A 19,249-nucleotide genomic window follows, 5' to 3' on the forward strand; every position below is an offset into this window, starting at 1 on the left:
GACATTTGGCATTGCCCCAAAAGGCCTCACACTTAAAGTTCCCATTTCTGGCTGCAACCCTTCTTTCCATCAGTCCCTATACCAATTCCAAACTGAGCAATCCATTGCCCTCACCCACCTAATCCTTCACCTACACATCAACTCAGCCAACGAACACTCCCGTCAACTCCTATCCTTAATAAAAGTCCTCAGTCTTTCCTCTCCCACATCCACACCGGCTGTTCAGAGCATCCTCCTACAGGCCAACCGCAAATTAGAACAGCATGCCACCCTCCACCTCAAAAAACTATCCAATCTCCTGGTTTCCCACCTCCGGAAAGGCAACTCACTCACCCTTCACAACCTTTCCGACAAACCTCAACCTCCTCTCATTGCACACAAACCCAGTCTCTCCCATCTACTCAATCTCCCACTTCCAGCTCCACTCCCTCCAAAACCTCAAAATTCCAATCAACACAATCTGGAACCACAACACCCTAATTCAGTAGTTAACCTTTCCACCAAACCTCTCTCCCAATCCGAAACCTCTGTCCTATCCAAAGGCCTCACCTTCAGCCTTACTCCCAGATTCAACCAAACAGCCCTTGTCAAAGATTTACTGTCCTACACTCGTACTCTCTGCTGGAAATATCACTTTGCCATGAAGAAAAATGATCCTAATCCTACTCCTAATGATCCAAATCCCCAAGACATTATCCAAATTGAACCCTGCCTGGAACAGTTCCGTCCTCCGTCACAGCGGGACCCACCTCCTCTTCCTCAAAATCACCCTCTCCAAACCTTCTAGGAATTTCTGACTTCCAGCCTTGCCTCTCAATCCTTCTTAAAAAACCTTAATCCTACTCGCAACATCACCACTGCTGAAGCCCAGGCTATCCGTGATCTGAAGGCTGACCGATCCATCGTCATTCTTCCGGCGGACAAGGGTTCCACGACCGTGGTACTTGATCATCGGGAGTATGTGGCTGAGGGACTGTGTCAGCTTTCAGACAACACCACATACAAAGTTTTCCAAGGTAATCCCATTCCTGATGTCCAGGCAGAGCTTCAAGGAATCCTCAGAATCTTAGGCCCCCTACAAAACCTTTCACCTGACTCCATCAACCTCCTGACCCCACCGACACTCCGCACCCCTACCTTCTACCTTCTTCCTAAAATTCACAAACCCAATCATCCCGGCCGCCTCATTGTAGCTGGTTACCAAGCCCCCACAGAACGTATCTCTGCCTATGTAGATCAACACCTTCAACCCATTACATGCAGTCTCCCATCCTTCATCAAAGACACCAACCACTTTCTCGAACGCCTGGAATCTTTACCCAATCTGTTACCCCCGGAAACCATCCTTGTAACCATTGATGCCACTTCCTTATACACAAATATTCCGCATGTCCAGGGCCTCGCTGCGATGGAGCACTTCCTTTCATGCCGATCACCTGCCACCCTACCTAAAACCTCTTTCCTCATTACCTTAGCCAGCTTCATCCTGACCCACAACTTCTTCACTTTTGAAGGCCAGACATACCAACAATTAAAGGGAACAGCCATGGGTACCAGGATGGCCCCCTCGTACACCAACCTATTCATGGGTCGCTTAGAGGAAGCCTTCTTGGTTACCCAGGCCTGCCAACACAAAGTTTGGTACAGATTTATTGATGACATCTTCATGATCTGGACTCACAGTGAAGAAGAACTCCAGAATTTCCTCACCAACCTCAGCTCCTTTAGTTCCATCAGGTTCACCTGGTCCTACTCCAAATCCCATGCCACTTTCCTTGACGTTAAAATACTACTAATGGCCGAAACTCTTTGCCTTTACAAATGTCTGCTTGTGTCTGTGTATGTGCGGTTGGATATGGGTGTGTGTGCGAGTGTATACCTGTCCTTTTGTCCCCCTAAGGTAAGTCTTTCTACTCCCGGGATTACAAGACATATTGTGTTCTCTTTAACAACTAAATGGGTTATAGCCCACTACAGCTTTGTAAGTTTTGTAAAGTTTCATACACTCTTCCTAGAGTAATCTCTATTTTTTTTAATTTTTTTTGGAGGTGATAAGTAATATGGCTGGATTTATGAGAATTTTCTATGAGAGGCTTTGGTAATTTAGCCTGTGGTACTGGTTTAATTTGAAGGTGGAGTTTACACAGAAAAAGGTGATTACTGTGTTGTGTTACTACCCTCTCCACCTAGCATCTATAGTAGGGTAGTACATAAGAACCAATTATCAGGGGCCTCATGAGAAGAAGCCATTGGAGTTTGTTCTGCAGATCTGATGAAGATCTTCATTATCCGACCCTTTGGTGAAGAACTTCCCTGAGCAAGATCCTTGGGGTGGGTGGTGGGATGGGTATCAGTCTTTAAGGTTTATCTTCTTTCTTTCTTAGGTTCCAGCATCCTTAGCCTTTTCCTTTCTTTCTTCTCCTCCTGGAGTACCTCAGTTATCCTCCCTCTTTACCATATTCATTAGTCTCCTGGAAAACTTCTTATATCCATTTATTAAAACCTGTATTTCCAGTCTTGCCCAAGGTGTAACCAATGTCTAGCGACTTCCAAAAGTGTTATGAACATGACTAGAAAAGCCTGATTGTTGGAAGAAATATATTTTATCAATCAATTAGACTAAATGGCTACTAGACTTTAGGTCCTAGTAATTAATAACTCCTGAGACAAACAAAGGAATACTGTAACACAGTTTAATGACTCATACTGGTAATAAATATTGGTTATGGTTCCATCTACATAGTAGAAGAATGATTGCCTAGTCAAGGTGTTAAGAAACTTAAAGTGAAGTTAAGGCAAATAAATACCTATGACTAATGGTTTATAAATTGTTTTGGAGCTTTCCACATGTAATAAACATGAATAATTGTATTTATTAGAAATGAGATGCAATTACAGTCATAACTATCCATCAAACAGATGCAAGATATTGATACTTGTACTTAAGAAGGTTAAAGCTAGTTTTAAATTTTGAATGTTTATAGTTTATTAGTGTTTCACAGTAGTAATGACATCATTCACATATGGGGAGGAATCTGTAATGTAGCATACCACTTTGGTGAAGTGATGTGTTGCACAAGCATTTACATGATTGCCACCATAAAAGAGTTTATTTTTGTAATGAACTAGTATATCATACTGTTTGGGTGTATGTTTTATTTATGTGCAAGCATTAAGGAATAGATAGCTACAGTGTATCTATAAATGGGGACAATGATAGACATTGCACCATGTTTGCAGCACCTGCTGGCTGAGTGGTTTATTATTGGGTCCTGCCATGGAGATAAAGTGCAAACCATGGAGGAAGAGCTACTGTGACAATGCCTATGACATCATGGGAACAACAGAAAGCTTGTTAAATAGTTACTCAATTAGAATCTTTTAAATAAGACAGACTGTTTTGTGGACATAGCCATTATCAATGTGTTTGTGATGTTCCAAATACTGAAGCAATTTTGTAATGCCATTGTAAACAAGACTACAACATATGGTATGTTGTTTATGCAAAGTATCATATTTATTGCAAGAAATGAAGTTGGACTGTAATCTAAACTTCCAGAAGTAACTGAAGCCTTTGAGAAACAAAATTCAGTCAGAAGATATTGGCAGCGTCCAGAAATAATAAGATGAGCAAGACTGAATGAAAGGAAGTTGAAGCTTTCAATTAGACTTTACATCACCACCCAACATCAAGGTAAAGAAGCATAGGAACATTGAATACTGAACTACTTCCAGGACAGTAACCATCTATTCCACTGATTTACTCATTATAAAGTATATACCTATAACAATAGGACAAAATATAACAGAAAAAGACAGGGATTTAACAAACTGTAACACTTTTCTAACACTACTTAATCTTAACATCTCAGCACTTGCCATGCATACTCATTGCATTCTGTGGCACAAGGCCGAAGTCTTCTACATTTAAAACAGATGATTGGTGGCAATTGAGTACAGAAGGCACTATGCCCCAGCAAATTACATTGTGTACACCTAACTGGGCACGTACACACATGTACCTCCCAAGTACTCCTGCTATATTTGCTCAGATCTACAACTGAGTCAACTTTCCCCATGAATCACCCTTGAAAATGAGCTTTCCAGTCTACATGTTCTGTCATTGCAACTTGCACAAATTGAAAGCAGGGAAACACAATTTATCTTCACTCATCTCATTGTGATGATGATGCTGTACACTGACCATGATGTTGCTCAACATCATCAGCTACTTCTGACAACAGTTGTTATGGTGCCAGAATGGTCTATTCACCATTGCAACTATTAAATGTCAGGATGCCAACTCAGGATGGTGAGTGGGTTACTGGGTGTAAAGAACCAGTGCCTTGACAGTTGTGGAACCAGAATTGCATCAATATCAACATCATACTTTATTTAGCAAGGAGTTGTGTAGTAGCTGAAGGTGGCATCCCATTGGCATGCAATGATCGAAGCCAGAAGAATTCACCTCATCAAAACACAATGTGTGTTCGGGTGTGGTTGGCTCATGAATGTTCAGCAGGATGGTGGCCTCAGCAGAGTCATAGCCTCAGTAGCCCTGCAGTGTGTTCCTGCATCAGAAATTCTCTGGCAGCAAGACATGCATGTACCAGACAGCCAGCACCTCTGGCAGGTCAGTTGCGAGGTGTGCCCAAGGGTGGAATGTGAACAAAGGACTCCTTGGAGGCAACCAGGAGACAGTTGATGACAGCATGGAGGAGAACCGAGCCAGATATTGGCAGCAACAGATCTGGGAGTGCCCCACAGACCAGCAGCTAATGGTGGCAGCAGCTAGTTGTAAGTGAGGCAAGGTGACCCACATTGAGCTGACAGTGGGAGTAGTTCTTGGTGTAGGCAGCAGGTGAAAACAGATGCTGCTAGTGCAGTTGAAGAGAAATAATGCTAGGTCCAGGCAGTGAGTATCTATGGCAAATTTGCCCAGCTTTGTTATGATCAGGTCACATCTCATGTCACGTGGGGACCAACACAACACAATGTTAGATTGTGGCATGAACTAACTCCACTTGGCACTGTGATGGGCTCATATCTTGCACTGTGCTGCCTCAGCATTATTCCAGCCGTACAGTGGAATTTCATAGACAGCATGCTGGCTCACCTGGTCTTGGGTTGGGAAGGATGATAGGAAAGTAAAATGTATCTGAAAAATGTGAAGAAATTTCACCTTATTAAAAATTATTGTATTACACATAGTATATAATGTAATGCTTAATTAACAAATGTTAAAGATAATTCAGAGACCAAGCATATGAAATGTAAATCCATATTAATTTTTTTAAAGAAACAAATGATTTTTAAGGGTACTTACTTCTGTTTTTGCCATTGATGTTTGCAGAATCTCACATTTTGTACTTTTATGAAACAATAATGCTTTCATTCTTAAATATAAAATGTCTGGCAGTTATTGTAGATAACCATTTTATATCACAATACTGAATTGATTAATGAATTTGTATGTTATAGATGGATGTTTTGGGAAATTGTGCTCACATTATTTGAAGGCAGAGTGACCAACGGCTCATCAAGTGTGTTGTTTGTGTATTTTATTGTTCACAAATTGAACCTACAGATCTACTTTCACCAAGTCTGATACAATATTGCCACCTTTTAGATGGAATTCACAATAGTATTTCATGGTCAAAATATACCTTCAAACAAAGATGATGATTGATAACCATCATGGTTTGATCCATCAAAGGAAATAATCATTGATGGTACAGAAATCTGAAATAATAGTGACTGAGAATTCTGAAATGATTCATCCTTAGTTTATCTCTTGCTATCAGATGTCATGAATCTTGAGCTTCCACAGTGGACATATGGTACCCATCATTAATGTTTTAATTGACAATTCTAAGAATTTTAACTACAGTAATAGTTGGGTTCTCAGGGATCATGGCATTAAGTTGGTATTATTGCATTCCACCTAGTTAAAATGTTAACATGATGTTGTCTTGCCTTGTAATGTCGTGTGCCTCTTCTCAAAAGTTCGGGAAGAATTTCAGTGTTGTAAATGGTCTTCACAGGTTTGCTGCCGGATCACATTGTGCAAATTCCACAATATTTCCTCAGAGCAACTGTCCGACATCTCTAGGTGGTTCAACCTTGCTCGTGGCTAGGTACAACTTATGGCATCCGCAAACTGGTGCCCCATTTTTAGAACACATGCTCGAAGAATGCACAGCTGCGGAAATCGCACATGCGCAGTGATTTACCATATTCAAACTCCCTCTGCCAAAAATTGCAGAGTGGCTCTCCCGCGCATGCGCTGTATGCTGCGTTTGTCAACAGTGCCGCCAGATGTTACTCACGAATGGCCGTACTAGGCCAGTGTTATGACGGGCCTGTTGTCGAAGAATCTTGATTTTCACGTCGTGATTTAATAACAGTCAATGCAGGGTTCTAGGCTGTGTATTGCTTCCTTAATGATGCAGTCCCAGAAAGATGATGCCAGGGATAAAACTTCTGTCTTTTCATAAATCATACAATGTCCTGTATTCAGGCAGTATTCCGCAATTGCCAACTTTTCTGGTTGACGAAGGCATGTATGACGCTGATGTTAAGCGCAGCGTTCTTGTACTGTGTGGCACGTCTGATCTATATACGCTGCCCCACACTAACAAGGAATCTTGTACACACCACATTTCCTCAGTCCAAGGTCATCCTTAACTGAACCCAACAGGTTTCTCAGTTTTGCAGATGGTTGAAAAACACACTTAATTCTGTATCTTCTGAGGACTCTTCTGATTCTTGACAACATGCACCAAAATATGGCAAAAAGGCCAAAGTAGTGGGTGTCTTCGTATCTTCATTCTGCTCCATAGATTGAACTCGCCTGCGCCTGAATGCATTACGTATCTGTCTCTCAGAATAACTGTTTTGTCGGAACACTGTCTTCAAATGTTGTATTGCACTCGACAGGCTCTCAGGATCAGATGCCACATGTGCTCTATGAACTAATGTACGTAACGCACTACCGCAATGAGCAGGATGATGGCAGCTTGTGGCCTGCAGATATAGACCTGTATGCATTGGCTTGCGGTAGACACTGTGTCCCAAGGTTCCATCTGCTTTCCTTCATACCAAGACATAAAGAAAAACTAAAGTACCATCTTTTTCCACTTCCATTGTGAAGTTTATATTCAGATGGAGTGAATTCAGATGCTGAATAAGTGTAGGAAGAGCATCAACACCATGTGGCCACACCACAAATGTATCATCCACATACTGCAGAAAACAAGAGGGTTTGAGAGTGGCTGACTGTAGTGCTTTTTCTTCAAAGTCCTCCATAAAATAATTGACCACGACAGGAGACAGAGGACTTCTCATTATGACACCATCCACTTGTTCAAAATATTGGTCTTGAAGTAAGAAGTATGTTGAAGTAAGCACATGTTTGAATAATGCTACTATGTCCTCCTCAAACTTGTTGCTAATGAACTCCAAAGAGTCCTGCAAGGGCACCTTTGTAAATAAAGACACAACATCGAAACTTACTAACAGATCCAATGATTGCAATCTAAGGGTTTTCAGGTGACCTATGAAATCTTCAGAGTTTTGAATGTGATGGTTGCACTTGCTTATGAAAGGTCCCAATAGTGATGTCATGTATTTGGCAACAAAATAAGTACGTGCTCCTATGTTACTTACAACGGTACGGAGAGGCACCCCATTCTTATGGATCTTGGGTAGGCCGTAGAGTCTAGGAAGAACTGCAGCCTGTTGACACAAACTCTTAGTGACTTTCACTGGAATTGAGCTCTTCCTGATGAGTTTCACAATTTTCCCCTGGATCCTACCCATCGGATCACTTTTTAATTTACTATATGCAGGATGGTTGGGGGGGTTGGGGTTGCTTGGGGGAAGAGACCAAACAGCGAGGTCATCGGTCTCATCGGATTAGGGAAGGAAGTCGGCCGTGCCCTTTCAAAGGAACCATCCCGGCATTTGCCTGGAGCGATTTAGGGAAATCACGGAAAACCTAAATCAGGATGGCCGGACGCAGGATGGTTGAGCAGTTTGTATATCTTGCTGTTATATTCTGTGTGTGAGAGAAGCACAGTATCATTTCCTTTGTCAACAGGTAAGATGACGATGTCTTGGTCTTCTCTCAATTCTCATAGAGCATTTCTTTTTAGCTGAGATAATGTTAAAGTTGGACCTCTTAGATGAAACTTGAGTCAAGATGCGGCATGTGTCATGCCTAATCTCTTTGGCAGTATCCTTAGGAAGTTTCCAATCACCCTGCTCTATTCCACTAATCATATCTCAGATGGGAATGGTCCCTGGTGTAGGTGCAAAATTCAGACCCTTCTCTAGCACCGAAACTGCAGTGTCGTCCAAAGTCGTCTCCGTGAGATTAAACATGGTACGTCTTCTTGGCAAGTATTTTTGCATTCAGGCTTCGAGTCAACCATATTTAGTCATTTGACGAACCTTAGCTTGTTGAGAAAATATTGTGGAATTTGCACAATATGATTTGGTCGCAAACCTGTGAAGACTATTTACAACACATCCTTTGGGAAAGCTTGAAGAGTCACAATTTCAATGTTGCTATCTGCATTATATACTTATACATGCAAATGCAAGTGAAGTGAATAATATTCTTTTTCAAAGTTATTAACTGTATTATGATGAAAATTGGCAGAGTAGGAAACATGAATCATGTAGATGCAATATAAAATCAGGAAAACGTTGTAAATGGCAGTATTGTGGAGCCAACCATCGAAAACATAGACATGGCCACCACTGAGACAGAAATGCAAGTACATCACCCTTAGCTGAAATAGTCTGCAACAGCAGATCGGTTTATAATTTTGTATCACAAATTATTTATATTTTTATTTTATACTTATTTATTTTTCACCTTTGAGCATTTTGCATGCTACTGATGTTAACAGTTTGTACAACTTGAACAATATGTAATGATACATGTAATAATAAAAAAAAGAAAATAGTTTGATCATGTAGATTTTTACACAGATGCACAAGTTTAAGTCAAAATTTTAGATCTACTTTTGCACAATTAAAAAAAATTCTCTATGGTATAGAAAGCCTTCTTTTTAAGCCAGTTTTGGAGAACATTTCTGAAGGTTTTTAATAAGGTAGTGTGTGCTTCTGGTGGCAGTGCATTGGACAGCTTTACTTCAGAATTTTATTGCCATTGTGAATTTTGCTTAGTACTGTAAATGGTTGGACAATCTTTTCTTTGTGATGTGTATTGTGACAATGAAAGGATTGCTTTAATTTGTAGCTCTCTTGATTCCTTTTTGTGTTGACTAGGCAACTATGTTTAAATACTAATGGGACTGTCATGACACCCAATTTCTTGAAAAGTTGCCTACAAGATACATTGTGTTTGAAAACATCTGCTATACATCTAATAGCCTTTTTCTATCACACAAAAACTCTTTTTGCCGCAGTGGAGCTGCCTCAGATTAGAGACTACGATGAGTACCACATTAACCAATATTGTGAAAGAACAGTCAAAATAATTAAAGAATAATTTTGATCGCATTGCTCAAGGTCTTGACATGAAATTCAATAAAAGACAGGATTATCAAATGAAAAATAATTTTTACCATTTAGCACAAGGTTTAGATCCATGGATGGAAAAGAATTTTAATAAAGTCACAAAAGAACAATCAAATCAAATCAGTACTTGATCAGCTCATGAAAGAGCAATCTGATCTCATCACCATGAATTTTGAAGGAATACAATCAGAAATTACAGCATTGAGAGACACATATCAAGACATACCAGTTGCAATACAGTTATCAAATAATGTGACTGTGCTAAACATGGCATGAATCACAATGGTAACATTGATATAACAACCCACAACTCTGTTTCAGAATTTAATTGTGAAGCAAGAGGGTAATCTCTGAGAGAGCTTTGACAAGCAATGGTTGAGGAGGCAAGAGACACAGATTAATGAACTGCTGAACACTGAATTAGGTACTAATGTACAAAGTGAGAGTCAAGAAGTGGTGCATTGTAGATTTTAGATTGTATTTTATTGGTCCTGTTGTCTACATAGCAGCTTATGCATAAGACATTGGACAAGTCAAGTTATAAATGTACAGACTGAAAGTCATTTCAAGGCATACATATTTAAGCTTACAATAATACACTTTACACGTAAGTATTTATATAACACATTTCATAAATTTAAATATTCTTCAATGGAGTAAAAGCAGTGATGCTGTAAATATGACTTAGAGATTTTCCAAATGTATTGACCTCAGTGATAGCTTTTATGTTTTCAGGAAGTTTGTTATAAAGCTTAACTTCCATGTGAAAGGTACCTTTTTGGCACAGTGCTGTGCTGATTTGCATGGATGCAGCACCTCTAAACATCTTGTAAAAAATGTACTGACACAGATTAAGACTGAGTTAAAGCACAACATACTCGAGTGGTGTGAAGAAATAAATGCTCAGGTCAACAGCCTGTGGCAGGATGTAGCAGCAGTGAAAGGCACTGTGCACAAACTGTCACTAGAAAGTACACGTGCAAGTGGCACATTCAGAAGTGCACATTTATACAGGGTGACACAGAATAACGGGAATGCTAGAAATGAGCAGTGGTAGCCATGGGCAGGTGGCAGCACTGTGAGTTTGTGACAGTTAGTGAGTAAACAGTCCTCCATTTCAGTAATAATGGATCAATGGAACAGACAACAGTGTGTCTTATCCATAAAAATGTTTTTATAAAAACAATGATAGTTTGGTAGCTGCGCAGAGGGGGTTTCGACATTTTTATAATTTAGGATGCCATTCCATTGAAATAAGTGATAAAATGTTGGATTATTAACTTTGAAGAGACTGGATTCACCCTCAAGAAGAAACCAACAGGATGACCAAAAAGTGTGTGTTTTTCAGCAAACATTGATGTTCTATGTGAGTCTGTCTTACGGAGCCCATGGTGCTCAATTCGTGAACAAGCAGCAGTGGTTGGAATGTCCCAGGAGAGTGTTCACAGAATTCTTCATCTTGATTCAAAATTTCATCCATACAGACTACAGATGGTTCAACAATTGAAGGACAATGATTAACACTTACGATTATGGTTCTGTCAACAAATGATAACCAAAATAAACAATGACAATGAATTTATAAACAAGTTGTGGATGTCAGATGAGGCACATTTTCACCTCACAAGTTATGTGAATAAACAGAACTACTGTTACTGGGCAAACCCAAATCCTAATGATGTTCATGAGTGCCCTTTACACGCTAGGAAAGTGACAATATGGTGTGGTGTTTCATCACATGGGATTATCGGACCATATTTTTTTGCAAATGAAAAAGGAAACACAATAGCTGTCAATGCCGATCATTATGTGGAGATGTTATGAACTTTTGTTACACCTGCATTAAACAACTTTCCGAATGTTCAAGAAGCCTGGTTTCAACAGGATGGAGTGACATGACACGCTGCACAGCAATCAATTGCATATGTGCGAGAATTGTTTGGCAACCGCCTGACCTCATGATTCGGTAACATTCCCTGACCCCTAGATCACCAGATTTATCTGTTCATGATCTTTTTTGTGGAGCTACCTCAAGAGCAAAGTCTACACAACTCAACCAAGAACCACAGATGAGTTAAAACAGAGAATTTGGGATGCAATTCACAGTATCCCAGCTGAGATGTTGCTGCGGTCAATGAGGAATCTCAACAGCAGATTTCATGAATGTATTCATACAGAAGGATGCCATCTAAAGGATGTAATTTAAAAAAAAATGATAAATGCTATCAATGTTTCGTTAATGGTAAAGTTGTAAGGTTTCAATTACTATGAATGCAATTTCTTTCCTATATCACTTCTAGTTTTATTGCATTGTGGAAATGTTCCCGTTTTTCTGTGTCACCTTGTATTACTGACACTACAAAGAGGAAATGGTACTGGTCAGACCCTTCAACGACAGTTTATTTGCACAAGTGATGACAGGTCTGACATTACCTGCTATACTTCTAGAGGAGAGCCTTTTAAAAATAGGCAGTTTCAGATGATCAAAAAAAGATCAAACTCATTACCACTTACATACAAGGAGATGGCACCCTTTAGACTATTGAAACTGTCAAAAAAACTCCAAACTTACAAGGAATTTGAAAGAGCTTTCTTAAATAAATATTGATGAGTATCCATAATGGAGTGACTCCAGAAAGAAGTATACAATCCTGAGCCCTATAACATGAAACAGGGCAGCTTAAGAAAGTACTCTGAGCATTCAATGAATGGGCGTCCACCTTATTGCATACACAAGGGACTTCAGCTGATAATATATATGAGAAAAGTACCATAACAGCTGTATCGTGATAATGACATTATTCTATCACATGACCAATTTTGGCGGCACATTACCAGCATCCTTAGGTGCCACCACTGTCAAAAGAGTATTTGATTTCCTCGGTGCATTTAGTGTGGGATCCTTGTTACTAGCACATGTGGGCTAGCCTTCATCAGGAGTCTATACTCGACACCAAATTGTCTTCAGTGTAATCACATGTACCTGATCAACCTTTTGGCAGTACCTGCCATCCTCAGGCCACACCATTACCAAAAGATTATCTGATTTCCTTGGTGCATTTACTGTGGGATCCTTGTTACTAGCACGTGTGGGCTAGTTTTAATCAGGACTCTACACTCAACAAAAAAATGGCTCTGAGCACTATGGGACTTAACATCTGAGGTCATCAGTCCCCTAGACTTAGAACTACTTATACCTAACTAACCTAAGGATATCACACACATCCATGCCCGAGGCAGGATTCGAACCTGCGACCGTAGCAGCAGCGCGGTTCCAGACTGAAGTGCCTAGAACCGCTCAGCCACAGCGGCCGGCCTACACTCAACACTGTGTTGTTTCCAAAGCAATCACATGTACCTAACTAAGGTTGGTTAGGTACAGCCACACAGCAGACCTGCAACACTAAACAGACTGCATCATCAAAATTGCAATTTGCACCTTAGCTGAAAGTGCAGGAACAATCAGCAGCACAACATGGGACAAAGCAACAACCAACACAGAAATGGTAACCATAACTGGCAAAATAGAATTGATAATTCATGGGGGTACCACATGCCAAACAACATGGGACCACCCCAGGTAAATAACCCAAACATGGGGGATAGGCACAGACCTAATCCCAGTAACCAGCCCACCACTCAGCTCACTCCCCCCATGGGCTGTAACAGAGTGGTGCCAGGTCACGCCACCCCCAGTACATTGTGCTACATGGAGGCAGTTCTTTGTGTGCTGGTGAAGTCCACACACGTGCTCCCATGGGCACTGTGGTGTTGGCCTGGTGCGAAATTGTTTCAGGGTTGCTTACTGGGTTGACATGCGGGAGTGAACTGGCCTCTCTATATCCTGTGTAATGCTGTGCACAGTAGTCATTCCCCAGTGGGCAGCATGCAGGAGGTTTATGAAACACTAACACAGTGGTAGCAGGGTGACCACCTGGCAGTCGTCTGTTATCCACATCAGTACTCCATATGCTATGTAAATCCTATTTTTGGGAGAAAAGTGTGTGCAGAGGTCTGGAGGGGATTGGGATGCGAGGCATTCCGGGCAACATTGGTGACTATATCTCAAAATTTGCTTCAGAAGATGTCCTCAGCCATGTTCTTTACAATTATGACTGCTGTCAGGGAAGAATCTGGTAGGTGGCTTTGTAGATTGTCATTGACATAGAAACAGTGTTCCCCAACAGTCAAATGTGGGAGCTGACCCTGCAGGTAGTCTGGATAGGGCATGTCATATGACAATGAATTGTGTAAGTATAATTACTTAGGAAGAAGGCCTGGAATTGGTCCATTTTTTCTGGAAGTCAGCTGTTAGGGTTGGACAAGGAAATGAGTGATTTATTGTCAGTAATACTCTGTACCTTAACTAAAAGTGTGGAATTTATGAACACCAAATTTGTTCGCAAGGGCCTGTTTTTTTTATTTGAGTATAGTATATCTGCCCTGAAATTAGCGTTTTAAATGTGTGTATTTGTGATTGGTTGTTCATGCCCATCAGTGCTTTTGTGAGAAAGGATGGCCCTGATGCCATGTTGAGAGGCCAGGATAAGACATTTTCATAGATTATAGGCCACCAGAGAAGGAGCAGACTTTAGATATTATTTTGACTATAGAGAAAATTCCTGACACTGCTCTGATCCTTCATGTTTAGTATCTTTCTTATGTAAATTACTAAGAGGTCTCACAATCTAGATGACACTCGGTATGAATTTGCTGTAGTAATTGGTTTTGCAGGGAAATAATTGAAGGTCTTTTAAGTTTGTAGTCATTTTATTTTTTACTGAGGCTTCCACATGTTGCTAAGTTGGCTGTGGTCTGTTACAATCCAATGTATGGCCTTGGTTTTACATTTGCTGGCTGTGGTCTGTTACAATCCAATGTATGGCCTTGGTTTTACATTTGCTCTTGACAGAATTCACACTTTTGTAGATTGCACTTTAGTCAATTTTGTTTTAAGTTTTGATGTAAGTTAGCAAGATGTTGCTCTCTTGTAGTGCTGCTTACCAATATATCATCAAAATAGTTTACTGTATTCAGAATTTTTTGAATTAGCTGCTCCAAAAAAAAAAAAACGCTGGAAAATTGCTGGTGTGCTAACAATTCTGAATGGCAACCTGTTCTCTCAGTATAGTTAAATGAGGTGTTAATAACTACAAATAGGTATGACTGTGCATATAGTGGCAGTTGTAAGTATGTTTAGGATAAATCAATTTTGGAGAAGCACTGGGCACATGACAGTTTAGGCATGAACTCTTCTGGTCTTAGTATGGGATAGATGTCAGTCATTGATTGTACATTTAAGGTTCCTGTAAAGTAGCCACAAATACAAAGGGAATCATGTGGCTTGCTTAAAGTTACCAAAGGAGTTACATGTTGACTTGATGTGATTGTCTTGTCACCTCAGACCATCTAATCCCATCCACCAAACTATACCCTGAAGGCTGGATCCAGCCTGGGACATCAGTTCATCCGGCCTGCCAACAGTACTTGAATTTGCTTGATAAAATGTATGGAACATAAAATATTGTGATACAATTTAAATATCATATTTACAATACTAGGACATCATCACACATGTGGAGACCTCTTGGAAGCTATGTGTCTTAAATTTGCTATGTTCAGTTTCAAATTATATTATCTAAAATTCTTGTTTATTGTAATGTTTAGTTATTTTGCGTCATCACAAGATTTGTGAATTTTCAGATCCCATTTACTTCACCATACATTATGGTTACTTACAAAAGCTAACACTGTGTGTAGCATTCTCAATAAAGAATGGGGAGCAAAGAACTTCTCTGTGGAAATGAAGGAGCAGAAAACTACTTGTGTTATATGTAGTGAAAGAATACAGTCTTAGGCATCACTATGAAACAAAACACCTATCAACATAGTCCAAGTTTTCCGGAAAGTTACACTCTGAGAAATAATGACTGACTGACTGACTGATTGAGTGATTGACTCACTGCTTTGTTAAACCATGAAACAATTTACATTGTATGGATTTTGTGATGTAAAACATGGAATTTTTTATAGCTTAGTATTAATTTCTTACATAGTAACTGACAATAAATTTTTTAAATCTAATTATGTTTGGTGTTTTTTATAATCTTAGCTAATTATTATTTCTATATACAAAGGAAGGCAATGGCAAACCACCTCCACTAGGACCTTGTCTAGTACGGCGGTGCGGCTCTCCCGCATCGTTCCCCTACGCTCCGTCACGGAGTATGGGACTTCATCATTATCGTCATACAAATTATAAACAGTACTTCTTACAATAGATAACTTGTTTTAATTTAGGTAATCCATTACCCAATAAAAAATTTTATCTTGTAAATAATCTTTCAGTTTTGTTTTGAAAGAGTAGACAGTGTCCATGTCTTTTATGTGCTGTAGTAATTTGTTACATAATATGATGACATTGTACAATAAACTCTGCTGAGTTTTAACTTTACTTTTTCTGTCCAGATGCAAATTGCAGCAGTTTCTGTGTTTATAATCATGTACTAAGCAATTTTTAATATTGTTCAATATTTTTTTAATGTTTGAGGCAGTGAGCTATATTTCCACACTTGGTCATTATGCGTATTACTCTTCTTTGCAGTCTGAATACAGCTTGAATATTTTTCTTATTCTCTCTCCAAAAAATTATGCCGTAGCAAGCAAAATACACTGATCTGATACATGAAATATCACGTACTGATTTAAGAATTTGGAGGGCATTGTATGCTGTAGAGATTCTATTGCTAATTGTTTAATTGACAATCAACATGCATTCCCAGAAATTTAGTGCATTCTGTACACTGTATAACTTCATTATTTATTTTCAGGTTGTTGTAATCTGGCTTTTTGTTTATTTGAAAGTTCCTAGTGCTTGTTTTCTTTGTATTAAGAGCAACTTTATTGCTCATTGTCCACTCATATACACTGCTAAGTGTTTCTTCAGCTTTCTCTCTTAGTGCTTCTAGTGCTTTGTCAGTGATAAGTATGTTAGAGTCATCTGCAAACAATATTGTTTATCCATGCTTGATACATTATGGGAAATCATTTATTTAAATTAGGATCAGTACTGGACTCAGCACGCTACCCTGTGGTACCCCTATGTTTATATATTTAGGATCAGAAGTATGTTTGTGAATACATTGGGAGCTACTTGATATATGTGTAATTTCAGTCACCTGCACTCTATTTTCTAGATATGACTGAAAACAGTTTTTCACCACCATCCTTATTCCCAGTTCATCTGGCTTCTTTAATACTATTTTGTGGGTAACTGTGTCAAAAGCTTTAGTTAGCTCAAGGAATATACCTGTTGTACAATTCTTTTTATCCAATGCATCTAGGACATGTTTTTTTAGGTATGCTGGTGCTGATTCAATACGTTTCTCAGATCAGAAGTCGAACTGGTCACTTGAAAGGATGTCATATTTATTTAAATGAATTCATAAGTCTACCTTTTACCACAGTCTCTATTATTTCTCCAAAGCAAGAGAGTAGTGAGAGTGGCCTATTATTTTCTATATTTTCAGTTACCTTAGTGGAAGAGAAGTAGTAATTTAGCATATTTTACGCAGTAAGGAAAGCAACCATGTTGATTTATAATGTCAGTTAATGGTGATGGTAGGCTCTCTATACAGTCTTTAATCAGACAAGTTGGTACTTCATCCAAACTTGTTGAAGTTTTGTGTTTTGGTTTGTGAATTGCTTCATAGACTTCCTCCTTTGTTGTAGACAGTAATATCATTGAACTTGGTACACATGTGTTTAGCTTTTTGACATAAAGGTCTGTTTACATTTTTCCTGTAATTTTGCTCTGATACTGCTAAAGTACTTATGTATATAGTTTGCTAAATCTTTTGGGTCTTTTATTAGAGTCCCTTTGTCTTTGATTTTTATGTTTCATTTGTTCATCTTTCTGGTACCTGTTTCCTGCTTTACAGTCTACCATACTGCTTTGTTTTTGTTTCCAGCAGTGAGTATCAGTTTGGATAACCTCATCCATGATTTCTAAAAAATCAGCAAAGGATTTCAGGGGGATCTGTTGTTGTTTGAAGTACAAGTGGAAAGGGAAAACTTATATTATTTTCACTTTTTCAAAGAGTTTTGTGTTACATTCCCTGAAGATGTCAACCTTGATTTCTGGGAAAAGAATTCGTGACTTGAAGCACTTTTTGAGAGATTTTCAGATTGTGATGTTCATCTATTTCAGAATCCATTTGACTGTAACCTCAATGATGTGCCAGTTGAACTACAGTTGGAGCTCATTGATTTGCAAGCAAATGACTAATTGAAAAAGAAGCACAGAGAAGGTTCAAATGGTTCAAATGGCTCTGAGCACTATGGGACTTAACATCTGAGGTCATCAGTCCCCTAGAATTTAGAACTACTTAAACCTAACTAACCTAAGGACATCACACACATCCATGCCCGAGGCAGGATTCGAACCTGCGATCGTAGCAGTCCCGTGGTTCCAGACTGAAGCACCTAGAACCGCTCGGCCACCACGGCCAGCACACAGAGAAGGAAAACTTATTGTTTGCTGCTTACCTGAAGTTAACATAACAATGAAAATAATGAATTTTTGGCCAACTTATGTAACTGTATAGATAAAAAAATCTACTCACCAAGTGGCAGCAGCAGAACAAACATATATAAAAAAAAAAGATTTTATGCATGCAAGCTTTTGGAGCCAGTGGCTCCTCTTTCTGGCAGGAGGATTGAAGGGGAAGGAAGAGGGGTGAAGGAAAAGGACTGGAGAAGTTTAAGAACAGGGGTACAGATTCAGAAAGTCATCCAGAAACCCAGGTCAGGGGAGACTTAGCGGATGGAATGACTTCTCATCTCTGATTTTAAATTGTTTGATTGTTCTTTACATTGTGTACAAGATTTTTAGCTGTGGTTGCCTGACCTATACGGTCATTTGTATTTTTTCAAGAGCTTCTGTTCCACTTCCTCCAAGTTTTACTGTTCATAAAAATCAGCCATTGCAAAAATGGCAATCACACAAAATAGTTGTCACTATAAACTCTGCCAAAACTAGTCTTGACTTCTTTCAGCAATGGTGCTCAACTTACTGACTCTGGAATGTTCACTCTATGTACTCCTAGTGGCTGAACCTGGTACTACAAATGCTCTGCCCACCAAAAAATTAGTCTGGTTGCTTTTGGGTATGCCTCGTATATTGCAGACTATTCACCTTTCTGTCTGAGGACACGCATATAGGAGAAACATCAGTTTATTTTAGTATTCTAGGTAGCTCAGTTGTCAGTGTGTCTGACTGCTATTTGGAGGACTGGAGTTCAATTCCTGGTACTACCAGAGATTTTTCCTTGGTGAGAGGACTGAAACTGAGAACTTACAGTACGAGTGGTGAGAAGTAGCAGCTCCAAGGTCTGGAAAGCTGACAATGACCAGGAGGACAGTCTGCTGACACTATGCCCCTCCACACTGCATTTGAATGACACCATTGGTGGAGGACGACATGGTGACCAGTCACTACTGAATGGCCTGACAGGGCTAGCAAGGGAGCTTTAAGTCTTTTGGTATTTTATACCATTACATGGCATTACACCCCAAATGATTTTAATGAGAAAGGATATGACATTTTTTCATTGTGTAGAAATGCATAATTTTACATGTTTGTATATTTCAAGCAGGTTTCCAATATTTACACCTCTTTGAAATCTTATCAAGATTT

The sequence above is a fragment of the Schistocerca americana genome, chromosome 2 (assembly GCF_021461395.2).
Source record: "Schistocerca americana isolate TAMUIC-IGC-003095 chromosome 2, iqSchAmer2.1, whole genome shotgun sequence".
NCBI lineage: Eukaryota > Metazoa > Arthropoda > Insecta > Orthoptera > Acrididae > Schistocerca > Schistocerca americana.